This window comes from Dermacentor variabilis, chromosome 3 (genome assembly GCF_050947875.1).
Source record: "Dermacentor variabilis isolate Ectoservices chromosome 3, ASM5094787v1, whole genome shotgun sequence".
NCBI lineage: Eukaryota > Metazoa > Arthropoda > Arachnida > Ixodida > Ixodidae > Dermacentor > Dermacentor variabilis.
The window spans coordinates 139,302,627-139,330,574 of NC_134570.1; positions in this window are offsets into that span (position 1 = coordinate 139,302,627).

The following is a 27,948-nucleotide window of genomic DNA, read 5'->3' on the forward strand; positions in this document are numbered from 1 at the left end:
CACTTGAAATACAGCCTTAATAAGCAAATTTTTTGCAAGTTTGTGACTATTTTAAGAACAATGTAGCCTTTCCAAACTCTCCATAGAGTGACATAGCTATTCTGAAACAGATCACGCTCAGAAAGTAAGAAATGTCTCCAATAGCTGCTAGTCAATCTTTGTGTTGCCTCATGTTATGTAAATATTAGCAGTCATGCTATCATACCGAACTTAGTAAACTGTTTACATTAAATTTCTTATAGATATACATGAACTTTACATTTACAGTATTGCAAGCAAGTCTAGACTTATAAAGCATGGAGCCTTCACATCATACTTATTTATACGTACTGCCGTCTTTTAGATGACATGGCAAGCAAGTCGACAGTAAAAATCAAACGCCGGATTACGTAAATAAAGAGCATAAAAATGGTACTATAGAGGAAGCCATAGCCAGCGACAAAATTGCAGCGGCAAGCATGTCTTGAAAAAAAAGTTGTGCTAATTAATTCAGTTCTCTCCATCCCCTTGCTGCTAACTGCCAGTCTTTATTAGGGAAGAGAGAAGTGGAGAAGGATCCTTCTGGGGGAGAAGCAGAATTCGGCATTAGGTTGTGCAGCTCCTCTTCTGTCCCTTTCCCAGATGGATGCTTGTACTAGTGGGCTTTGTGGCAAGTAAGCATACATGCTGTACTTCACATGTATTTGCCGCTGCTCTCTTGTCTTTTCACGATTGGCACAAATAGGATTAGTTTGCTCTTTAGCAAACAATTCATGCAGTAAGCTGCACTGTGCACTTTCAGGCCATTTTTAATAAATATACAGTTGGAATGACAATTTTATGAAAATAAAGTTGCCTATAACTGGCCATTGCTCATGGGCTTAGTAGAGCTCATATAGATGCCCGCTTCATTGATCAGTGTGGCAGACCCACGGATTAGTGTTGGTGCATCAATAATGATATGTCATGTGATGAAACATGCATATGTACAACTGTGCTTCAATAAAGTCACTAGTGGTGCCTGCATGACGAGGGAGAGGATTTTATAGTAGTGGTGACAAACGATGCCTATTACATTTGGTACAAATACAAGCAAGTTAATGCAGTATGCGTGGTGATGGGACATACCATATGAAGGCATTACAGTATGTGCTGCATTAGCTATGAAGTATTATAATATCCACAGCCACGGCATGCACCAAAATGGCAGCTTTTATCCAGTATGACAGTTATTTAAATATTTTTGTTACCAGGAACGCATGCTTCAATGCGTTCTTCTGATGTCTGCCTATAAATTACTGCTACAACCATTTTGACGAAAGCCAAGACAACAGTAAGTATAAGATGAACCCAGCAAATGTATAGTGATAACTGTACCCTGTCACATTGCACAATGTGAAAAAGTTGAGTTGATGCCTCAGACCCATTTGTCGCTGACAGGAGGATAACCAGGTTTCCTTGGGATTCCGGTTCTGTGTGGCATGCCTGCGGTGTTTGCAAAAATAAGGCAGGCTGTCCAGTATTTAACGCACTGCTCAATGTAGACAGCCTGACTGATATTACAGGTAAACACAAAAACAAGGTCGATATGTCAAAAGCCCATGCTTACAGCATCGGCCTCTGTAACTGGTTGAGCCTGTTGTGTTTTATAGGGTCTTGCCGAAGGCTGAGGTCATCACTGATAGGTGTGAGAGGCATCTCTGGTGATTCCTCATCACTTGCAAGTGTGTCATAGACGTCCAGGCAAGCAGAGCAATCTTGATCTTGCATTGGTGGGCAAACCTGAGGAGTACTTTCAGTCACAGCCTGCTCCACAGGATTTTTCAGTGATCTGGCTGCCCTTACAGAACGCCGTTCCCACCTAAGGAAAATAAGAGTGTGGCACCAGATACATCAAGCTGTTCATTGCAAGGGTGATATGTGGTCTGCCCTTTTAGTAAATGTATAGTAATCAACTTTTAGCATATCTAACACTACAAAGTTCACCACAGTGACACGGTCAGAGGGGAGTAGCCAAGAGAGGGACGGGGGGGGGGGGGAGCAAACCGGGTATTTTATCCTTGAGGAAAATTCCTGGCTAACTACTGCACGGCCAAGATTTTTTGGGCTTCGTTTTTCTTGCGCACCGTGGCAAAAATCGGGTTATACTATCTTCTAGTATGAAAATTAGTAACGTAGACTGTCGTGATACTGTTTGAACGACCGCACTCCCAGAAATCCGGCGACTATGCGAGCTAAGTTAGTCCTGCACAGTTTTCTTTCTATTTTCAGCCTTACTTAACTATCAAGGACTCGCGCGGAACAAATTCTCGCAGAGCATGGAAGCGAGAATCATTAGTCTAAGCAAGATGCTTTAAAACGCGCACTGCATTTTGCGCTCCACTGGCCATCATACATCTGCGCCACTTCTGGGTCAGGTGTCCGTTTCTTTTACGCCGCCGGAAAAATTGTCGGCACATACGGCGGGTGGTGGCTGCAGTTATTTTTGCAGTTGCCCACAAGATGTCTGCTATAAATCCTTGTAGTCTCTGTTGGCGACCACGGACTTCCATCGGCACTGTGCAGAAATACACAAAATGTATCACCGCACAGATAAAATACGACATGCGTACGCAACTGTAACTAGCACGTGCCCTACAATGTAGAAAATTGGAAGCAGCGTAAATAGTTTGGTAATTTTTATAATACTGTTCAAGAGACCGAAGTTGAAAGCATTTGTAATCATTCGGTTTCACCAATGCCGGCGCGAACAAGACGCGCGCGTGGATCTCCAGTAACTCGATCGATCAGTGCAATAGTTATGCAGGAATGAGCTGCGGTCATGTTCAATGCATCGTGCACACATTCAATTTTTGGCATGCGTGAACTCTGACCGCTGCTAGCGCATGCAACAAAAGTTGTTTACTTACTTTGTTCGGCGCACTGCGGTAATCCACATCTATCGTCTGTCTGTCTCGTACCATTTAGTTGGGAATCAGTAGAATATCCCTGGCGGCTGCAGCCCCTTCGTGTTCACATTGCTGTTATGGCAGTTCACAACACAACAATAATTGCCAGTCTTCCGGCGAGGCGCCATCGCCAACAAAAGCCTTCTGGCGTGCAGCGCGAACGAAGGGAAGCGATGGAAGCATACACCCGTGGGAAGGGAAACCGTGCCGCCAGGGGAGAAAAAACCGTACACTGGAGTTTAGTTTCAGGATAGCGTGAGGTTGGTAGTGCTACACTCGTCCGTGGTGTCATCAGCCCGTGGTACCGGCGTGTGTGACAGCGATCCCTGCTCCTGCAAGAGGCGATGGCAAGCGGCTACGAGTAAGGCTCGATGCGACGCTTCCTTGGGTGTTTTGGATGCTAACATTGAAATATGTAGCCGATAAGTGCGAAGTGCTTTTCGTCTGCTGATGCAGAAGACGACACGCAGTCTGCTGTGATTCGCTAAAACCCAAAGAGCGAAGTGCAGCACACGACGTCATAACCTCTGCCCAGCACTACACTCATCTATACGAGTCTGCACGAAGTGAAGGTTAAAAAAAATGCCCTAATTTTCCCTCTGTGGGCAGGGTGCAAAACAATTTGCTCTTGAAGTGACATGTGACTTCACCGCCAATCCCTGAACAAAGTACTGCTTTAACGCACCACCAATGTTCTGACTAAGTGCCATAAGCGCATATGTTGTTAGAAGGGATTGCAACGCCGACAGTCACCTCGTCGCAGTCCCGCGAACCAGGAACGTTTTCCGGGACCGACAATCTTGATGTCGATGAGCGGCTCCGAATGTACAAGAGCGTCAGCGCCCACGACAGGTGGTACCATACTGTTACGCTGGCTAACACAATTTTCTACCTGAAAGGAATGGCATGGCTCTGGTTTCGAAACCACAAGGAAGAACTGACGAGCTGGGAGCAATGTAAGCAAAAGCTCCACGAGTTGTTCGGGAAACCTGTTGGCGTCAGTGAGCTGCGCAAAGGGAACTTGGGTCCCGCTTAGAGGCGTCGACCGAATCATGAGACATACATGCAGGACGTTCTCTCCCTTTTCCGCAAGGCTGACGAGAGCATGTCATGAGAAGAGAAGGTGAACCACGTACTGAAGGGCATAGCAGACGACGCTTGTAATCTTTTCGAGCTTAAGATTTTTTCCACCATAGCCGATGTCAACAATGTATGTCGACGCTTCGAAGAAGAGAAAAGTCGTCGCATCGCACACCAGTGATGCGTCTTCGACATACGGCCGCGCGCGTCTTTGTGCGAGGACTTTCACTCTGTGCATCAGCAATCAACGCCTGAGAGCCTCGTCGGTATCGGTCGCCGGAAGATCGGAGCCGCGGCACCGGTGGGCTTCCAGACCTCTTCGAACTATTCTCGACCGACGATTTCCCTTGCGCAGTCTGTTGTGCGCGACGAGTTGGCGAACCATGGAATTCAGTCTGTCTATTCCGTCAACCGAGCGGACACCTACATTTTCGTACGATCTCTTCTTCGAGAGGCCAGTACCCCTGTCGGCCTTTTCGCAACCCAGCGGAATGGCGAACATCCATGACCGGCCGATATGTATGAAGTGCCGGCGCGTTGGCCACATTTCCTGCCACTGCCGCAATACCTGGACGTCATGCCAATATCAGTCTGCGCTTCAACCTTACCGCCACTCCCCAGGTACCTGTCTGTGAACGCAAGATTCCACAGAGCCATACAACTCTACGCAGGCGTCCTCATCTACACGGCAGAGTCGTTCACCCTCGCCACGACGACCCCTGTCTCGCTCACCCACTGTTTGCCGTTCTCCGTCCCCCGTGTACCTGCACTCTACGGGAAACTGAAGGGTGTAGCTTCGAGAAGTGACGCTGCTAGAACGACAGGGCTTGCGGTTGCTCTACTGACCTTACTGACGGAAACAAATTTACCTGATGTGACTAGATGGTGTCCCTGTCTGCTCTGCTTGATATAGGCAAGCACATCTATGTGATGAGCAACCAGCTTCGTAGACAGCTCACTTAAGTCCTAACACCTGTGACGTCCTGTCTGGTGTGAGTCGCTAGCGGAAGAACGCTGGCTGCAATAGCAATGTGTGCTGCTCGCGTTGCTGTCTGTGGCCGCCCAACATCTGTTTTGCTTACTGTTCTATAAGAGCGCCCACATGACGTTATTCTAGCCTTGATTTCCTATCCGTTCACTCCACCCTTACCTACTGTTCCATTGGACTAGTTCCATTTGATTTACCTTGTCCTGGCCCTCCTGAGTTCCCAGCAGGCTCTGCTTCGCTGAGCACAATGGACTCGCCCCACAAGCCACGACCAGCGTCCTGCTTTATACAGCTCCACTTGTGCCTGATGGTGACTGTGTTGTGTCTCCCCTCGCGGAAGTCCTCCTTGCTCATCACGTCGCTCTTCTGCAAACCGTCCGCAGTATCACCAGCAACTCTACCAGCCTTCATCTCGTCAACTTCGGCATCAGTGACCACGTCCTACCACAAGGCATAGCCTTAGGTACACTGTCTTCCTCCCAAGTTTGCCTGTTTTCAGCATTGACTGCTTATATTACATCGTCTCCCATTGACTCTTCTTTTTTGCCGGCTGTCCTTCCTCAGCTCACAAACGTAACTGCTCCCGAACTTCCGCCTCACCACGCCAACTAGTTATGCCAGTTGCTTTCCGCGTTCAGCAACATTTTTGAGCTGGGTCGCACTTTAGGCCTGACCTCTCTCACGACACACCATATTGACACCGGTGATGCACACCAGGCCTATTCACAGGCGACCATACCGTCTGTCCTTGCACGAACAAGTCATTCAAACGGAGGTCGAGAATATTCTCTCTTGAGGAATCGTTGACCCTGTTTTTCTAGTTAAAAAGGGCGCCAGCTGGTGCTTCTGCGTGGATTACCGGCACCTCAACAAGGTCATCAAGAAATACGTTTTTCCTCTACCACGCGTTGATGACGCCCTCGACTGCCTCCACTGTGCAAAGTACCTTTCTTCAACCGACCTTGGCTTCGGTTACTGGCAGACTGCCTTCGACGACATGGACCGTGAGAAAACCGCCTTTATAACACACGATGGCTTACACACGTTCAGATTTATGCCCTTCGGCTTATGTAATGCTCCATCTACTTTTGAACGCATGGTGGACACACTCTTCCATGACATCAATTGGCCCATCTGCATTTGTTACTTAGATGACGCCGTCGTTCTTGCTCCTACATTTGCCACGCACCAGGAGTGCCTCTCACTCGTTGTTTCTGCTTTTCGCAACGCTGGCCTTCAAGTTAATTCGTCTAGATGTCACTTCGGACGCCGCCAAATTATTATCCTCGGTGAGCTTGCTGATTCATCTGGTGTGCGCCCACACTCGGGCAAAGCTCGTGCCGTATATAAGGTTCCCGTGCCAACATGTGTAAAGATGTCCGGAGCTTCGTGGGCCTGTGCTCGTACTTCCGCTGCTTCATGCACAATTTTGCGGAAGTCACCCGCCCTCTGCTCTTCTGAAGACAGGCGTTTCATTTTCTTGGGGACCTGAAGAAGTAACTGCCTTCTCGAAGCTTATCTCTCTCCTAACATCTCCATTCCTTCTTGCACCCTTCGACCCACCTGCTCCATCAGAAGTCCGCACTGATGCCAGTGGTCATAGGATCAGTGCCTTTTTTTGTCAACGTAGCGGCGCCACCACCACGTCATTGCCTACGCCAGCCATCTGCTTTCTCCAGCTGAGCGGAATTATTTCATTACTGAACGTGAGTGCCTTGCACTTCTCTAGGCAGTGGCGAAATCTCGCCCTTACCTATATGGTCGGCCCTTTACATTCACCAAAGACCACCATGCGCTCTGCTGACTTCAGTCCCTCAAAGAACCTACCGATCGCCTATGTCACTGGGCGCTACGCCTACAGGAATACTCGTACACAGTTGCTTGTACGAGTTTACACCAAGATGCCAACTACTTGTACCACCGCCCAGACGATGCTCCTGGTGTTCCTACCACCTTCTGCTTCTGTGTTTTCGCTATATGACGTCGCTACGGAACCAAGCATACGTGATATCATGAAAAAACTCACACCTAGGTCATGTGATCCTTCTCTTGGCATGTTCCTATTCCAGTAAGGTACCCTATATCGGTACAGCATGTACCCTAGTGGGTCTTAGATGGTGCTAGTCATTCCCCGGTATCTTCGCCCCACTGTTCCGTCCAAGCTGCATGATCTATCAACTTTTGGTCACCTCGGGGAACCAGCAAGTACGACCGTGTCCGGCGACGATTCTTTCGCCCTGGTCTGTACCGATTTGTCCGCCGCTACGTCGCTTCTTGCGAGTGATGTCAACGCCAGAAGCTATCTGCATGTGCTCACTCCTGGTTTACTCCTATCTCTTGGCGTTCATACCGAACCCTTCTATGGCTTTGGTGTAGATTTCTTGGTACCTTTCCCCACATCTGACTGATGCAACAAGTGGATTGCCGTCGCAACTGATCATACAACTTTGTCCACGTTCACTAGAGCCTCTCCAACAGACGTAGCCTACTTCCTGTTGCAGAACATCATTGTTCACCACGGCGCTCCTCGTCGACTTCTTACCAACAGGAGTCGCTCCTTCCTCTCTACATTTGTGGCCTACTTGCTCCGCTCCTCTTCTACCAAACACAAACTTAGTACAGCATACTATCCTCAGACGAACGGTCTTACAGCTTATTCGAACAATAGTGGCACAGCTCTCCATCTGTGTTTCTGATAACCATCGTGATTAAGATACTACTTTCTCTTTTGTCACATTGGCGGACGATTAATCACGCCAGGTTACTCGCCATATTATTACATGGACTGCCGAGATCCGGTATCGCTTTTTAATACAATACTGCCTACCGCTCAAGAGTCCGTGTCTCAGTATACAAGTGATGTCATTGCTGGAGCCCAAGAAACACGCCAAGTTGCTCACCGTCGCCTTTGTGCTTCTGAGAACAATCGGAAAAGCATTTGTGACAGTCGTCACCGGGACGCCGATGATTTTCCCGGCGATCTTGTCCCTGTGTGATCTCCCACCGGCCGCTTCGGTCTCTCGAAAAAACTAATGTCTCACTACCTCGGCCCTTACCGGGTCGTCTGTCAGGTAACTGACGTAACCTACGAGGTGTTCCCGGTGGCATCTACTACTCGCTCTATCCAGGCTTCCCAACACGTCGTTCAAGTCAGCCGCCTAAAACGCTACCAGTCCTTTTCTGCCTAAAAACCAGTGGGACGGCGCTTCCATCCAAGTGGAAATATGTTGCGCTCCTCCGCACAACCCTGAGAAAGGTGAGCATGAGCTTAGGTCTGACGAAGTGAATGCTTCAATGACTAGCCTGCTGTACGCTTGGCTTCGTCAATTACTGTAAATTACTGTACATTCTCTAAATTAATTAAATTATGGGGTTTCCCGTGCCGAAATAACCATCTGATTATGAGGCACGGCATAGTGGGGGAATCCGGAAAATTTCGACCACCAGAGTTTCTTTAACGTACACCTAAACCAAAGTACACGGGTGTCTTCGCATTTCGCCCCCATCGAGTACGGCCGCCACAATGTAAATACGCTACCCATCTTGCTTCTTTTCTCAGCAAAAATATTATTCTAAACCGAACTTAACGGGAGGCTTTAGCTTCTACATGGGAAATGAGCAATACTTTCTTCTGACAACGACTCCACCGCAGTTCGTGAGTTATGTTGAACTTAAAAGTAACATTTTAAATGAGAATTCAGAAAGCGAATATTTATTTAGCTACCACTTCTTGAATTCTAAAGAAATGCGAAATTTCAAGAATTAGTACTTGAAGTGTACGACTCTGTATCTCAGCAACTAAAGAACGACATCAAGATTATGTAAGCTGCACCTAATATCTCACTTATAGCGAAAAAAAAAATGATATATTGTATGCCACCCTGAAATACACCACTAACTCCTGAATATGGCATTCGAAAAATCTTCACAAGCATTGTAACAACTTCACATAAGTTATAAATTAATACATATAAATTCGTCCGATTGAGATGCTCCAAGGGATGCAGTTTGTAGAGATGCGATATCAGTTTTTGGTGCGAACTAACGGATTTGTAAACCTCGTACTTGTATTCTTTTTTCAGATTTATAGATTTCCTATAATTCTTGTCAATAATTCCATGGCCTGAATCAAAATAATTATTGCAGCGATCACTGTGATCTAACGTTTTCTCTTTAATGCAACAATTGTCATTCAAATCGTTTGAGCGGTTTAGCGATTTTCTCATAAAAGCATTCATGCATTTTACATGTATTTGAGCAGCCGGCATCGAAGAAAGGCGCGAGCTAAAGCTTCCTCTTATTGCATCACACCAGGTTCTATAAGAAACCCACAAACATAACACTGGCTATACGGAAGCCTGCGGCCGCAATGGTTCACAAATATTAAATATAAAGAACCGCGAAGAAAGGAAACCCAGCGGAAGCTTTGCGGGAGCCGTTATCTCGGCCAGACATCTCATCCGGAATGCCGATGAGCTGTCTAGCAAGCAGTCTAGCAAGGAGAGCTAAAGCGTCATCTTATTGCATCACACCGGTTCTGTAGGAAAACCACAAAACATAACGCTGACTCTACGGAAGCCCTCGGCCGCAGTGGTTCACAAATAATAAGAAAAAAGAAACAAGGAAGAAAAGAAACCCAACGGAAGCTTTGCGGGAGCCGTTACCTCGGCTAGACATCTCACCCGGAATGTCGAAGGGCTGTCTGGCAAAGAGTTTAGGGAAATCATCGATTCATTGCCAATTGAGCAAGTAGCAGGTTGTCTTCAAGATAAGGCTGATACATAAGTGCGCTAGTATCGACGTGAAGCACCGACGTGAAGCAACAGTCTCAGGGTGTGCTTCTTTTATGTTTTCCTTAGTTTTGCGTCATGGCATACATCACGGCGCGAATTTCAAATCTTTAAGGTCGATAGGCCACGTGGTGGCAAAAAATAAACTAAACGTATTGCTTAGAATTCCTGGGTATGGTTCTCCTTCAGCCTGAAGCACGCACGAGTCCAATGTTATAACTTAATGAGAAGAATGAATCCCAATATATATTGTGTTCTTTACGTTTCGGAGCAGTTTACTGACATGAAACCAATCACAAATTCGCCTTTCTTCGTTAGCTTCCCGGATAGCTTCAGCCATGGACTCATGTCACAAATGAGAGCAACATCATCTGCATACATGACAGAACTGAAGCTGTGTAGCATTAATGGAATGCCATTTACGTACAGTGATAATAAAAGTGGGTACCAACACTACTCCTTGGGGGACAGCCGTTGTACCGTTGTACCGTTAAAAGCAAAGCAAAGAAAAGCAAAGCAAAGCAAGCAAGCAAAGCAAAGCTAAGCAAGCAAGCAAGCAAGCAAGCAAGCAAGCAAGCAAGCAAGCAAGCAAGCAAGCAAGCAAAGCAAAGCAAAGCAAGCAAGCAAAGCAAAGCAAAGCAAAGCAAGCAAGCAAGCAAGCAAGCAGCAAGCAAGCAAGCAAAGCAAAGCAAGCAGCAGCAGCCGCCGCCGCCGCCGCCGCCGCCGCCGCCGCCGCCGCCACCACCACCCGCTGCTGCTGCTGAAGGGCTGTCGGTGCTGTTCATCGTGGTATATACTACTTAACAAATTAGAAAGCTATGGCTTCCCTGCGGGGTGTCTCGAATTTTTTTTCAGGCTACCTTACGATATTGCACTCACAATATCGCTAACGTGGTAGTTTCCCAAAGGAAGGGGTCACACCACTGCGTATAAAGTGTATGCACAGGGATTATCATGTGTCTTCCCTGTCCAAAGGACAGGTGGCAAGTACCACAGCGCAGCACTTGTCAGGTGCATTCCAATCAAATTCTTAAAAATTGAGAAATGGCCTACTTAACACAAAGCAACGACCTGACACCCTTTCCAACAAACCTGTTCAACTGGCATTAAGTTTCAGATGTTTGCGGCCACACATAGGTAAACCAATGGGCAAGGTTCTGTCTGGTGTTGTCACGGAGAGCTTTTTTCATTGCGACGATAGATCGGATTCTTTTACAAGTACTGCTCCAGGAGGGCACATGTAACCGGCCTAGGCCTCAGGAGAGCATTAGATTATAATCAAGGACGTGGCGCAGGATCTCCAGGGTACCCAAGGGGCAGCGGGGGGATCAAAACTGGAAACAGGGCGGTCCGTAGGTTATGTTGCACCAACCCGCGGACCACCCTGCCTCTTGCTTTGTCCGCGAAAGCGGACAGCTGATATTAAAATGCGTCAGAAAATTCGTAAAGTTCCACTTACACACAGCCTACATACATCATAGATATATTACTAGCACGCGCAGGCTTCGGCGTGCCACAACCTATGAACTAGTCCGGGTTCCAGCTCTGGTGTCCCCGTTACCGATTTGGTGTCCTGGTGACGCCGCCAATAAGATGAAATATTGACACGTTGTTACTAGTAAAAAAACACAATTTAAGCCGCTAACCCTACGTTCAGCACTGCCGCGACCAACGACTTCTACAACGCCAGTGAGAACTTTGCCAATCAACGTTTGTTCTTGGCAATACTTAAAACTTTTGAATTTTGTGTACCGTTCATGCTTAACTTTGTAGTGCACTGTGGCTCAGTGAAGCACTACGCCTGCGTGTAGCGTACTATCGTGAGCAATATGAGCGGGAACACTGGAACGCGTGGCAAATAGCCTGGAAACCGAGTTGGAGCGGTACCCGGATGGCGCTGTCGAAAACAGAGGGGAAAGGGGGACGCTTTTCTTCTAACTGTTGGCACTCCCACCGCGCCTGCGTTCGTCGAAAACGGCAGCTTATGGCATTTGACTGGCCTACGGTAGCCGATAAGACTGTTACGTGCACAGTAACTTAGGTACTCATTGTTTCTTTCATTCAGTTTTTTTAATTTCTTTTGAGAGCGCAGCTCAAGGATGCCCGTTCCTGCGTTTAGCGTAAGGTATTTTCGGATCTACTCTAATAGGACCTGATGTATATCTTGTGGAGCGCATCGTGTCACGCGTTCCAGACAGACGGACAGATTTCCCAGTGAAGTAGCTCTCAAATGTTTACACTTCTTCACAGTGCTGCTATTGGCCACGATTTGGTGCACAAAGTTATCAGTAACCGCAATATCAAACGTCTTTATCAATATGCGCTGGCAATGCGAAGTTCCACACTTGGTATAAAGAGACGCATAGTGGGAGTGCTAACGGTTATTAGAACAGCAGTAAAACACGTTATGGGGCTAGTTGATGCATAGCTTTCAATAGATTAGGCGCCAAAAGTGACAGCACACTTTGACAGCGCCTTGTCCTGTCTGTATTTCTTCTTGTGTGCTGTCACTTTTGGCGCCTAATCTATTGAAAAATATTAGAACAGCGTCCTCCTTTCCACTTTGTTTCCCACGGCGGTCGCCACGTATCGCCCATAGCAGGGTTCGAGGCTATCTGACACTACTCGTGTGTTCCCGCTCATATTGCTCACGATAGTACGTACACATCATACCTGATAGACGGTGAACGCGGTCTTGTACAAACATCCGCTGAAGACTACACTTCCAAATGTGCTAAAACACATGCCAAATTTGAAAAAGACAGACGTACAATGAACCTCCACACGTTAAAATAGCAAAAGAATCACTTAAAAGGCGAAAACTATTGAAAACTTTACAAGCGCCATGGCAAGCGCAAATCCGCCATTGCTGTTGATATTGTTGATCAGACTGTCCGCTTGCTATCGAGTCGGCAAGCGCGTGGAAGCGCAAGTGGCGCAATGCAGCCAAAATAAATAAATAAACTGTGCATCAACTCCAAATACACACACGCAAAAGAAAAATCGTCGCGATTCTCTATAACGACGTTTCCATCCCCTTGACCGATATTTCATACAGCTCGTTGCATTAATTAAAATACCTGCAGTGCATTGTTTTCATAACGCGCAAAAAAAAATTCTCCTCCGTTTAAGCTTACCCACACAAACACGCGGCGCAAATTCGTAGAACGCCACCAGTGCAGCCCCTTCCCCAAAAATATATGTATAAAAGACTAACCAACAATAATAGCATATAATTATAATGTGAGCGTCGGCGCAATCAATGGAGAATTCGATTTTATTTGTTATAGAAAATCAAATGCGGTGCATAAGGAATGCATAGATTAAGCATATAGCTTCTTGGAGTAAAAAAAAAAGAAATCTGTCTTGAAACTTGACGTGGTGACGCGGCAAATTGTAAGTATACGATTGAAAATAATTGCTATAGTGTGTTCCTGCATGAGCGAGCTTCTCAAAAGGAGTTTCCACTGTTTCCATGGCATGGCAAGGTTATCTTGATTCATCAAGTTTTTTTTTTTTCATATTGGTCAATTATGCTTAAAAAACGTATTGGAAATCCTAATGGTTTTGTTTTTTACCGGGGAACACAAAGTCGAGCCACTGTTTTGAAACAAACTTTTATTTAAAGGTGGTTACATAGTAACACCGACACTCCCGCTCATGACAAAACAACTTTCACTCGCTGTGTCCAGACACTTGGTTCAAGCTGCGCGTAATGCTTCATCTCCAAGCTCTGCATGGTTTCTTAAAAGCATTGTGAAATCTACACTGTGTTTTTATTTTACACATCCTCATCTCATAGCACAATATATGAAATGCGTGAACAAGAAGAATCAGGCCAGCACATATTCACAGAAACGAACTCTTCACAGTGCAGTTGACAATTGCAACAATTACAGCAGAAACTGTCAGTCACATGATATGAGCAAAACATAACTGTTCTTCTCGCGGGGACGCCTCAGTCCCTTGCCGACGTTAACCCATATGGTGGTCGTCAAGGCAGTGGTCATCGCTGGCAATGTTTGGAAGATTTTCATAAAATAGAAACTGAATGTCTGTAGTATTTATCATAAGGGAAGTAGAAACTCGCACAGCTTATAAACAGCACTTTGCAGTGCTAAGTTTATGCTGGCTATTGATAGTAATAAATAGTATGACTATTGCAACTGTAACAAGACAAAAGCTCACAGGAATATGAAGGCTTGAAGTGATACACAGTGTTTGGAGGAGGAATGTGGCTGGAGTGAACCTTTTGACAAAGATTTGTCTTCGTCAGTGCCACAATAAAGTTCTGCGCGGCAATTTTTACGCACGCTTAGCTCACTTTCCCACACCCTCAATGTAAGATGAAGAGGAGAGTAAGATGGTGCGTAGAATGAAGTTGAAGCGTAGAAAAGAAATGGAGAGACAGTGAAAGAGAAGGTAGGAGCACTGTTGCAGGTTAGTCTTCCAAGGTTGCTCTTCCTTAATTAAAACAAAAATATTAAAAGTGTAAGACAACATTGCCAATTGTTATTATGCCTACTAAAGTATGAGATGCACCATAAGAGATGCTATATAAAAGTGAACTGATATGTAGAGTGGCCTAAAGCATTCTGCATAGTCTTTACAATCATTATGACACTGTCTGCTGCAGCCAAATATGCAGAAGTTTTAACTGAGTGCTCATGACCAGAGCAACGTATCCACAGACTGCACACAACACCACTGCGTATGCCCTCTAGTTTGGTAATCTGAAAAGTAAAAGTTTATTCAAACACGCAATAAAGCACATCCCATTGAACACAAAATATATATCGAATTATGAGGCATGCCACAGTGCGGGACTCAGTATTATTTTTGACCACCTTAGGTTCTGTGATGTGCACTTAAATTCAACTACACGCATTATTTTTTATTTCACCACCACTGAAATGCAGCCACTTTTCCTGGGATTGAAGCCGCAAGCTCGAGCTCAGCAGTGCAACATCATAACTACTGCGCTATTGCGTGTTTACACAAATTTATAAGTAGCAAAACACATTGGAGGCTTTTGCACACTGAAACACTACACACCATTCAATGCACTTCCTTACATCTATGTACAGACATAATTACCAGCGGCGCATATGACTAGCATGGAGGCACCTCTCGTGCTCTGACACACTACCATCCAATAGCCACATACCAGGGATGACCTCTGGGTCTGTACCTATTTTCACAGAGCACTTACCAGCAGCTCATATAACAAGCATGGAGGCATCTCTCGTGCTCCAACGCACATACCATCCAGCTGTGACATATGGTTGTACACCACAGACAAAAACAGACGGGCTAATCATCAGAGACCACATATCATGATTTGTTAACATGTGAGCCCTCAACCTGCTTCAATAAGGCATGACAGTACAACACTACTGCACCACTTCTCTTTTCAGAACTGCACTGGAGGCTTCTTACCAGTAATCGTGCCCTGCTGACGTAGTTATCTCTTCAGTTTCTATGTTACTGTCCCTAAGTTGTTGTTTAGGGACTTCCTTTTGAGCTTCAGTGGGCTTTGAAAGGCTAGATGACGGCTGCGACAATCTAGGGTTTTTTGTAGAGTGAAATCTTAACAGGTGCACAACTTTTTTGTTGGCTTGCTCATTTGAATGGTCTGGCAGCTTTCTTTTGGGTCACTTTCAACAAGCATGAAAACTGGCTCAAACAAATTGTTTGCCTTCTCAGCCCATGCACCTTCAGAGACTTCACCATCTGATATTGCCTGCCTGACTGAGTCCATTTTTGCTCTTAAGAGTGCTAAGCTTGACAGTGCTTTGGCTGCTTCCAGCTTTGTTATACTCTGCACAATGTGCAATGCCTGACTTGCCTCATATGCTTCTTCGGGTGAGCTCTCGTGGTCCTTGTCGCTGCTAGTTGGATTAGCGATGACCACACAGTGAATGTGCTTAAATAAGATGGTCATAGCAAGTGCACATGTAAGTATGCACACACACTGCGCATTCCTTGCACCTCAAAGGACAGCAAGCACCATCTCCCACTTTTGACACTTTATATGAGAGCCCTTTAATAGACTGAGATGGCACAGTCTATGTGCCATCGTCATTTAATATGGCAAAAGCTGCCATTTCACTGCCAGACCTCTGGTTTTTCTGAATTGTGCTCAGCTTCTTACCCTTTGCCCCTTTCATCCTCTGGATAGCCCTCTTCAATAAAAAATGATATGTCAAGTCCATGAGGGCAGAAATTAGTTTGTCACCACGCTTATTCTGTTTTCCCTCCAGCATAGTATGTTTTAACGTCCCGTGTTCTCAAGGTGCATGTTAGTGGTGACAGCTGCTCTATTCCTACAGCAATAGGCCCACTGTTGCGGCCTAGCTCCATAGTGGTCTTTGAAGTACTTCAGGAAGTCCCTCAGTTTTTGTTCCTCACTAGAAGGGAATTGCTTAAAATAATCTTCAAATGCCTTTTCCGCGAGGAACTCTAAGAGTAGCCACACACTACGGTAAACATGTGGCCTTTGCTGTTTCTTTACACAGTCGAGTATCTTCTTACGCCAATTCTTATCCACATGCCAGGTACAGAGAAGTTTCTGTTTTGGGACACCCATGACCGTGGACCATGCTTTGTAGAATTGCGAGGCATCATCAGATATAAATGTCTCAGCGGCCACTTTTTTGGCCATGGCCGACTCCAGACATTTGGAGAATGCTGTCAAAGTTTGCTCGGTCATCCGGTTGCAGATGAAATAAGCTATAGCTACACTTGATCCTACTTTATCTAGCACCAGAAGAGTGGTCAGCTCAAACTGGTGCTCTGTAGTCCCATGTGTGGAGTCAAGACATACAGTCCCTGCAGGGCCCAATTTTTCTAGTAGCTCCTTCTGAGGCTCTGTCATCAGAACAAGAGCAAAGTCTGCTGAAGAAAATGTACCACTTGTGTCCACTGAACCTTGTACAGGCGGACAAGTGTTTCACCTTTTTCTTTCATCACAAGCACCCACGTGTCTACACTGACAGCGTCATTAGTGTGACAACGTTCAGGAGCAGCAATGTTAAACTGCCATTTGATGTGATGCAAGGTTGAGCACTGCCAAGTGCACTGGCCTCAGCTTGAATGCCACAGATGTTCTTATTCACTTTAGGATGGTTTTCTTGGGCACACCCCTTTTTAGGTTTTCTGCTATGCTGGCCTTTTCCTTGTCACTCATTCTCAAGTGCTGAATTTCTGGTTTACGACCATAATGGTTTCTTTGATACCTGACTTTTATGGTGGTGCCTTCGGGCGTCGGACTCTGAGTGTTGTCCTTTGTGACAGTATTAAATGAAAGACATATCTTACCAGACCTGCAGCTCCCCTGACTTTTCTCCCGACGGTCACTATGACCTTCCTTTTTCCTTGCCTCGCCTGATCTATTACAGTAATAGTGGATCCTTGTCTCTCCACTGCACAGTTTCTTGGGGTCTGAGGGCAAAATGAACCAGCAATTTCGGCTACCCTCTTCTACTTTCCATTCAAGAAATTCTGTAATAAAAACACGAAATAGCATTGGATAGTGACAAGTACTTTGGGGAGAGAGATGCAAACAAAGATAATCACTTTGAAGGCCTTGGACACGGGCTAATGTAGCATTTATTTTAATCCCTCACCTTCAACTCGACTGTGTCATGAGGTCACCCTTGATATTGCTCAAATTTCTGCTAAAATTTGAATTTCAAATGCGATGCACCATAACTTCAAAAAAAATTACCATGTTAGTTTTGTTTCAATAAGAAACAAATCTGAAACTTAAGCATGATCTATCCTCACTCCTTCCTCATTATTGAATCGGACTGTATGTTCACCACAATGCTGTTACGATAAGACAAAGACGAACTGACAGCACGTGGTGCAAGCTACGCCCCAGAACAGTGCGAATCCCTTCTCTCAGTTTCTTCTTGAAAAGCTCTTTCTTTTCAAGAAGAGCTTGATTTTTCGCTGTAGATAGGGGCTTGGCGAGGGAGTGTTCCATGGTCACGCGGTTATGATCTGGCTTGGGTATGCGCCTGGTTCGAAGAGGCAACATTATGTGTGATTTCAATAAACCAGTTGCTAGTCTGCGTTCGTCCTGTCTTCTTCTACCTTGGTGTCTCGTCCCAAGCGCAGTTTAAGTTCACAAAAAGATGTCTCACCAAGTAGCCTCCTAACACACTCTTCTTAAAGAAAAAAGTATTGCGCGTGCGTCAAATTTCGCTCTATTTTATGAAATCTACAACCAGAGTCCTTCAATTGAAGGACCACAGTGCTACTAAAGAATTTTCCCAAAGTATGCCGGGACACAAAGCCGCTGACAGCCGCAATTTCAAGTGTGGTCCTGGATCTACGTCAGCCTGCATTCGGACCTATTGTGGCGTGCACTGAGGCGAAGACAACGCCACGCACGCAAGTAGCGCAGAGCAACGTCACAACGCAGAGCAAATCTCTCCTCTCGTTTAAGAAAAAAAAAAGGGGGGGGGGGGTGCACGAACGACAAATTTCGCTCTATTCTATGAAATGTAGTACTAAAGAGTTTTCCCACATCCCGGCGACATCAGCAAAGTATGGTCCCGGTTCTGCGTCTCTGCCGCATTGCAACATGCATTGAGGCGAAGACTAGGCCACGCACGCACGTGGCACAGAGCAACGTCAGAACGCAGAACAGCTTACTCCTGTCGCTTAAAAAAAAGAAGTACAAACGTCAAATTTCCCTCCACTTGCTGTGCAGGAAAGCAGGCCATGCCAAACGTATGTCATGTAGCGCATCGCGAAGAGCGCGCACACATGACTATACTATAGATGGATAAACAAACAGATTATATTTAACGAGGATACAAACTTCAAAATACCCCAAGGAAATAAATTAGGCACTTGCGCGAAAGCTGCTCTTCGCGAAACAGATGGAGAAAGAGAAACCAAAGGCCCGCAAGGCATAAACAACTGCCTTTTTGGAGGCACACTGCGCAACAAGAAATTTAAAGAAGTCCGAGATATAATATTGCGTTTAAACGTCATTTGCTCACGATGAATGAAAATAAACTTAATAAAACTGTTCCTCACCATTATTGTTCCGGAACACCAGGTGCACGTACTCAGCCTCGGAAGTTGTGCGCAGCGATCTGGTGCCCCGAATACTTCTCCCTTGTAGGCAGGGAAGTGCCACATACATCGCATTTCATCAATTTCTTTACATCCACGGCCATATTGTGAACGTTCCTGATGTGTTGCAGCATGTTTTTCCCCTGTATGAATAGCTTGCTGCAAAATTCGGATCGACGATCGTCATCGCCGATGGCAGCTCGATCACAGACGTGCGCCATTCCGAAGTGGAGTAGGCGGTGTTTGGATACACGTGGTTTCCGTGTCATTGCACGCACTAGGGTTGTATAATCCGGTGGCAATACAAGGAAGAAACCTCCCCAATCACGTGACACGTTAGGTACTCAGTGGCCCCACAGGGACAGTTGGAAACCAACTTAGGGAACCAACATCCGGAAGCGCAGGGTCACGTAGATGCTGCCTTTATTGTTCACCGGCCTCAGCCAGCCTGCGGGGAGACGCATGTGTGCGTGCGACCCTCTCCGATGTATCCGCTTCTAAGCTTCCGCCTCACTGTCACAACTCGCGGCAAGAAGTGCAATATTTAATATTTTGCTCGATCTCCGTTTGTCATGAGAAATTTCTAGCATTCAAAACGAAAAACAGATACTTAAAGAAGTCAGAATGATTGTTATTTTATTTGTTGTATGTTAACGTATTGGTTTGAGCGAATGTGTAGGTGCAAGAATGCGCTGCATGTACCTTGTTCGCATTCGATAGAGGATAGAAAGAGAGTGCACGAATGAAGAGGCACGCCCTTGACGCGCCCGGGAAAGGCGTGGCAAGCGGTTCACGGCAAGTGTACAGACAGACAGCAGGACAGTCACGGTGTAGCTAAGTTGCGATAATCCGTTGATAACAATACGCGGCGCTGGCGCGTTTCGTTGTGCAGCCTTCTGCGCTTGAAACATGGAAGCAGCGTATCTCGCAGGGTGCGCTCATGTCATACGCAGCTTTTTGTCTACATTTTTTTTTTTGCCTGCAGCTTTTGCGCGTTTCACGCTATCTCCGTTCACTGACTGCCGTCGAGCAAACTCGGGTAAAACTCGGGCGAACGAGAAACTCGGCGCATACTGCATAGCACCCCTGGTCATCACGGACTGTATCAGTGGCGACACTTTCCGCTTCGAAATTTGATTTCTCCGCCTTGCAACATTTGTTCTGCGACGCCTTTCATTACGTGGTTAACGCTGGTGTGCGCATCACTTGTTCTTCCTTTTTTTTTTTGCTTCCCACTTCCCTCTCCCCAAGACCAGGTTAGCAAATAAGGTCTAGCCTGGTGAACCTCCCTCCTATTTCCTTTCTTTCTCTATTTTCCAGTTGTTTCCAGCTGGCTCTAGAAATTTTCAGACGATGTGCTAATTAGAGCCGGAAATCTGGCTATAGCGTTCCCGTAGTTCCATGGCTATGTGGAGCTGATAGCATCTTGAGGTGCTAAAGAAAAGCTCGCATCCCGAGCAAAAGTAGTTCAGAACACCATTCAGAGCCTTTGTGGATACCGGAAGCGTTTTCTGAAATGCGTAATATTCACATACAGAAGAGCGAAGCATGTGTTTGGCGCAATGCAGCAGCGATAAACATGTATATATTCACCAAATCGGTCAGCAAGAAGGATTCTTTTTTTGACGAGAAATATCGCCGGTGGCCATGCGTATACACGTTCTGCCTCTTAAGTTTGAGCTCGTCCGCGCAAAGCCATCGTGCATATTGAGCTGGCCACGTGCAGTCTTCGCAGCTCGCTCTTTGTTCTTCGGTGCTAAAATACTGCCTAAAATACGTAAACACACACAAAAAAGAAGAGACGACACAGATCAAACATGGTCGGTTCGGGCTTTGGTGCTTCCGAACGTGGCGCTTCCCCTTCTTCGGGAGGCTGACCGTCGCTGTTGCTTCGGCCACGGGAAAGGCGAACTTTGTTGGAGGGCGTCATGGACGACTCGCTCGCTTTTTTGCCTTCCCGCTTGCTCTCCGGCGAGTTGGCGGAGGTCGTGAACTTGATGCTGTCCTTCCTCGGCTGCGTCTTCGCATCGGACCCGCGGTGCGTGGCACCGCCGACGGGCTTGATCGCGGCGTCCGTCGGCGCGGCGGTTCCCTCCTGCGCGGCACCGGCTTTCCTGCTATCTCCTGGCCTTCAACCAACGTCGGGGGAGCCGTTTCTCTTGGCCTTGGACGAAGCGCCGTGGGTGCTCCGGCTCATAGAACTGTCGGCGACGATGGTTTGCCCGAGTCCATGAGCGTCATCGCCGTTGACGACCGTCGAAGCCACAGGGTCCGAAACCTTGGGGCTCGACTCGCTCAGTTTGTTGGTCACGTGCTTGTGCTCGGCGTGGTGCGCCGAGGTAAAGCAGTGGAAGACGTCGAAGTGGGGGGGGGGGGGGCTGCGGCAGCCAGCCTCCCTGGAAAGCCCGAGAGGAGCAGTACGAGCCCAGCAGTAGCGTGAGCCGGCCGAGAAGCATGCAGGTGAGCCGGAACGGTAACTGTTGACCCAGCTCCTCGTCGTACAGAGGCAGCCTGATGATCACCGGCAGTTCATCAACGGCTCCCCGCACAGCCAGCGGAAGACGACGCTGACGGAGAAAGCTGCGAGAGCGCACGTCATCAGAGCCGTGTGTGTGTGTGTGGGAGGGGGGCTGCATTGCACTGAACGCGTATAGAGTTTTCCAGTAATCCGCTACCACTAGACTGTGTCCGGAATTGGCGTTTTATGCAAGCGCGTGGCCACGAAAGCATCGCAGGAACTGAACTAAGCGGTACTATACCCGCCTGGAAGGTGCGTCAGTTAACAACAGTACAATCTCATAACCGACGTGGATTGCATAAATACGCGCTACGCAGCATAGAAAACACAGACGCGCACGTAGATACGCGCGCACTCGCGCACACAGTGTAGTATTAACACTCTGGGTTTCGAGAACCACTTCTTTGCCTCACCTTAACGGAATGAAGTTTTAATGCGCTAAGGAAACTAAATGTCTTTTCGTCATGCAGAAAGAAGCGGCGATATAGCGGCAAACGCGAGAGAAAAGCTTTGAGGCACCGGATCCATTAGCTCACTCGACACACGCCCTGCCTCTTGAAGCAGCGAAGTGTAACTGACGTTGGCCCGGAGCAAGTACAGGAACACAAATATATACAGGGCGGCCCACGTAACTTGAGCCAAGAATTTAAATATGAAAGGCGCGTCGAAAGCGAATTGAACCGAACGCATACTATTCGCAATAGCCTGTAGTAACTCAGACAATTTCTCTTTTTCCACATAACTCACTAATGAAGATTAATTGCCCAACTATTTAAGTATTGGCTGAGGACCCCAAGTATGACACGCAGATTTGTCGAGCACCTTCAGAAAGTACCGCTCGAGTTGTTTCATTTACGATACGTCCCACGTAGTCTTTTTTCCCGGATTGTCAAGAAAGCCCGCGAAATACGAAAAAAAGCCACGTGACGAGAGCTCTTGCGAAGTAGTATCGTGATGCTCTCAAGCGTTCGTTCGGCGTACAAGGTCGGCTCTCGTCGGATGACGGCGAAAATGCATGCTGCTGGCCGAGCGATGCCGATGAGATAAAGAACGCCCTGCCGCTTCCTCGTCGCCAGTCACGCCAGCCACGTAAACAGTGCTTTTCTTTGCTACGTATCCCCTTGCTTGGGCAGTGAGGATCGTCTTTTGTGCCTCCTCGGGACGCGCTGTAGCGCTGGACACGCTGGATTCGCGTTGCGAAGAAGGCCTGGCGCTGGGCAGTTCCCGTCCTAACAAATGTCAGCTTGCGCTACTTGCATCATGCGCAGTCTTTTGGGAACGCCCAACCGTATTTGAAAACAGTCAACTTGCTATATTTAACATGCGGGTGAGGTTCGGATAAAGAATTATAATCAGCCGCGTCCAACGACTGGTGTGCCTTACGGCATGAAATCGTTCCGATTATCGAATGCTGGAACTAATGACTCTCCGTTCAGAGGTAGCCTACATATCGTTGCAATCTCAATATCTCATCACCATCAAAATTCTCATATCAACTCTTACAGGTTTAACTGTCGGGTTTCATTGTGTAATCCGAGACTTATCGTGTACATGTGTTCGTGAAGCTAGCCTTGGGCGAACGTGCAGAGCCATTTCAATACCAATAAAAGACCGACTTGATTCTTTTTCTAAAGGCATGTGTCCCTTCTGACCGTCAGTTTCATTTTCAGGCTGTTTCTAAATATGCGCTATTACTTGTTTCCAGGAAGGAGCTGAAAAAGGACATATATTCATATTTCGAAGAAATGACGCCCACGTTTTGGTGACGTGTATACTGTAGGTTGTTTATGTGCTCTAAGATAGTTTCTGAATACTCGCTTTCTCCCAATTTTTATGCGTTATACACGGCATTTAGTTGTGTTCCCCCAGTATCTCGGTGAACTGTGCGGGACACAGTGCTTATAAGAGGGCCGTTCCGAAAGTTAGTTTCGTCTTTTTTTTAAGGAGGACATGGCACAACATGTGAAACAAACAATCGCCATAAAAATCCACGCCCGTTGCTGGTTCAACGATGGAGGGAGCGTCAGCGGAGGAGGAATGTCGGAGCGCTGAAGGAGAGGGGGTATACGCCATGGTATGCACCGTTTTTTCATGGGACATGCAAGCTCTACCGCAGCAGAGCTAGCAGGAATCCACCTTGCTGTGGACCTACTTGCAGAGGAGCTAACAGTGACCCCGGCAGCCATCTTCTGCGACTCCAAGGCGGCGCTGCTCTGCCTGCAGAACCATGACAGGGCTAACCTTGGGGTTGCGCTGCTCTCTTCAAAACTGACGGCCCTTCAGGACGCAGGATGTTCACTATCCCTGCATTGGCTACCGGCACACGTGGGGATCCCGGGCAATGAAGAGGCGGACACTCTTGCAAAAAGTGCCCACCACTCGAGCGTCCCCATCAGCCATGCTGTAACGGCCGCAGACTTCTCGAGACACAGGCTGCGCCGGCACATCATCGCCTGCCACCCGGACAAACGGTATCCCTGGGCCGGCCTCCACGGCCTCTTCCACAGCACGGCCTCCTACGAAGGGATGCCTCGTTGCTGCTCCGACTGCGAGTTGGCTGCTACTGGACGGCAGCCCGCCAGCACCGCCTTGGGAAAGCCACCTCGCCAGCCTGTGCCTCCTGTGGTGAACCAGAGACTCTGGAGCACCTCCTGCTGGCCTGCCCTGCTCACCTGCAGCACCGCGGCCGACTTCTGCCAGAGTTCCACTGCCGGGGGTCTCATGTTCACGACATGAAGATGTCCTCTTCCCCTGTCGTAATCAGCTACCAGCCTTCCTAAGTGTCGTCGAGTACCTCGACTCGTCGGGACTCTCAGCGAGACTATAGGAAATTTCTACAAAGACGGATGGCCTAACGGCCATCCCACCGGGCTTCCTGATCCGCCACTACTTCGCTTCTACTGGGCCACCTTCTATACTGTCTACCCCCAGCCTACTCCTCCGGTCGAAACCACTGGGCCCTCCCTGCTGGTCTGCTCTGATGCTGCTAGGACGACCCTCTACCTTTCTCCCGCCTACCCTCTCTCTCCTTTAATCCCATTTCCCCCACCTTGCTGGCGCTGAGCCATGCTCCCGCACGGGCTGCAGAAAATAGTGCTAGCCTTTCCTCCTTCCCCACAAGAACCACTTCCACTTTTTCATGGGCGCCGCCATGATTATGACGATGATGATGATGATGATGTGTGGCTGTTCCCTTTGTAACGGGCGAACACAGATAGGCCTGCGCCCGAGCCAAAAAATAAAAGTAAACAGGTGTCCGCACGGGCACACATCCACATTCGCCGATCAGCGCCGCACAGTGCTCCACCACTGCACAGTGTCCGTCTTTAGTTATGTTGATGATCGAGGTCATGTAGCAGCTGATTCGGCTGAAGAAACCCCAGCGATTGCTGTATAGTGGTGCCCTCTGTGTGCCATGGAGACACACCTACGCATAGCAACAAGAGGTGTCCAATGGGAGATATCCGGCAGTGATCCGGCACGCTGGGGGAGAGATCGAAACTGCGCCGGTGTGTCAGGGTGCGTAGGGCTCCCGCGCGAGGCTCAAAGAACAGTGCTCTTCCGACGCCGTTGTCGTAGAAGTGTTCTGGTGCGATGGCTTGCTTGTGCGCCCGATACACCTGCAGACCGGTCTTAGACGCCATCGCCTCACGCCACTGCGAGGTTTCCTCTTCGCTTACTCGCGTCCGCACTTCCAGAGACCATTTGCGTTGACTGGATTTCTGAACCGGGTGAGCGATGAAGCCAAACTTACGCTTGAGTGTCTGGACTCGCCCGCACCATTGAGTTCGAATGCCCTTGATGGATATGTATCGATACACGCGACGCGCCCATCGCTCATCGTTCATGAGGCGCAGCCGTCCCTCATACGCCAGTTTGCTGCGTGTTTCCCGTGCTTCAAACGAAGACCACACAATGTCGCCTTGAATGGCCTCCACGGGCACGCGGCCATGGCAGCCTAGTGCTACTCGGCCAACGTCTCGCAGTGCCCTTTCTAGGCGTGCCCTGGTACTTGCTGGAACAGTGATAATGACGTTTGTAAATGTCAGCGCCGGCACGTGCACCGCTTTCCACATTTCGCGTACAAGCAGGAAACGATCGCAGCGGCATAGTGAGCGACGGCGTAGGATCGTGCTAGCGCGTCTTGAAGCCTACCGAAGCTGGTCTTCATGCTTCCCAAGTGCGTCTTCTGATGTGCTGATGGTGACTCCCAGGTATGGCTGCTGTGTCACCCATGGTGCCGGTTCACCGTTGGGAAGGGTAACTGCTGTGTCTAGCTAGGGGCCCGATAATTGCAGCAGGGCTGATTTCTTGGCGTTAAAACGTAAGCCGAGGTGACCTAGCTGAGTCGCGGCCGTTGTCAGCAGACGTTGCAGCTGTGTTACATCCTCGGCAAGTCGAACAATGTCGTCCGCAAATACGAGTCCCGGTAGAGTCCACGTATCCGGCATTCCGTCCCACATGCAGTGGAGATCAAAGCCTAGACCCGACGTTAGCGATTACCGCTTCAGTCCAGATACGTAAATCATATATAGGAGCGGGAGAAGAGGACAGCCCTGTTTTAGCCCTTTGCAGACCTCAACGGGCTCCGTTGAATGTGTTATAGCCATTGTATCTTTGCTTGCATACGGTAGTATGAATCATTGAGGTCACGTGCTTTTTTTTTGTACAACTTGAGTAGACGCCGCGTTTCTGTACGTTGTATGCGTGATTCCAATGAATCCATGCACTGTATCATACATTTTTCTGAGTGCTTGTAGCCTCTGCATTACGAGAGGGATGAGTCATTGCATGTTTTTTGCTTGCTTAGGGGGGTATGAGCTACTGCTGAGGATGATAGTTTTGTACCATTGGATCTGACGAAGCGTATTTTTCAAGGCTATCGGGGGTATGAGCCACTTAAGGCTATCGCCTTAATAATGAATTGTGTGCGTCAATTAGGGTTGAAACAGAAATTGCTTCATCTTCGCTTCTGGCCCGTTTAAAGGTGTTATGAAAACGCTTAAAATGTTACCCCATTTTCCTAGGATAACATAAAGGGCTTAAATTTTATATTCACAGGAAATCGGGGCCCCTTAATTATATTTGACGTGGACCGAAACTTTGAAGTGTGTATACCTTATGTGTGGGCGTTTAAAATTATCAGTGTGTACTGGTCCTCCAAAAATTTCTGTGCCCTATACGAGCCACGTATTTGTCTTTCTTGGGATCCTTGGTAAATTATGCCAGGGACAGAGTTTACATTTCGTTGAAGAAGGGAGCATCTTGTGAGCGACGAACTTTAAATATTTAGACTGCGTAGGTTAGCTATAACCTTTGCAGCAAGTCTATTTTTAGGGGTCCCGCAGTTTCATACCTCTGGTATTATCAAAGTTTCCCAGAGTCCTAAAACGTCTGGGCAAGAAACCAACTTGGAATTCAATTAAAGTAAGGTTGATGTTAATTGTGTAGCCAAGCGTTCACGTCAGCGGTCTAATTAGAAGCTCTGTAAATAATTACTCAACCCTCACTTTCCCTCATTTTTCCTATGTCATACGAGGTTCGCAGTATATGTGTTTCTTCGGTGTCCTTGGTGGACTGGTAAGCCCCTGTTTATATTCGAAAAACGTATGGGGTACGTTAGGGCTAATGTGTAGGGAAACTTAAGCGTGTGAGTTAATTGTGACATTTGCAATAGATTACAAATGAAAGTGATGGTGCGTTAATGATCACTGTATTTTACGAGCCCCGCAAGGTTGAACACGCTGCCTTGGCGTAAGTATAAGTGCAAGTGAGATAACATTTAGCGAACACAGGTAGAGTACTATTGCAAATTTGCGTTTGAAGTTAAATGCATGTGAATTCAATACAGACTTTGTAAAACATTCCATTAACGAAGTGCTTGAATGCAGTATATGATAATATTACGCCAATTTGCCCAGTGTGCTGAGAGAACTCTACGTTAGACAAAATTTATGTTTGTCAAAATGAAGGGGCATGTTGTGGGTTGTGCGTAGGGGAAATTCAAAATTTTCGCGGTAAACGCGGCCAGTACAATCACCAATGGATTTAGGCAGTCCTAAGCGGATACATTATTCAGTTTAACCAAGTGGCGCTAAATGTTGCCATGCAGCCCTTTCGTAACTACAAATACCACCAAGATCACATTTAGCCGCAAGGAGGGAACACCTGTGGAAAATCTCTGTGGGCAGTTAAATTCGCGTAGATCAAACAGTGCCTCTGCAAGTTTTCTCTATGTGTTTGAAGAGGTCATGCGTTATCCGCAGTATCCCACGGAGTCACTAAACTGTAGAAGTCACTAACTTCAAGTTCAATAACTTAGAGGAAGGGTCCACTTTGATGTGATCCGAAGCTTTCAAGTGTCTGGCTTGACGAGTTCAAAAGAATGAGTGAAGTATCGTTTTATTCCTATTTTTATGCGTCATCAGGGTCTAGCAGTTGGTTTCTGCGCCGTCCTTACTGGACTAAACAATACACCTTGTTTACATTTAGCGGAAATAAGGGGCATGGTTTGAGCAGTGAGTAGACAAATCGTTCAAAGTGTGTGGGTTA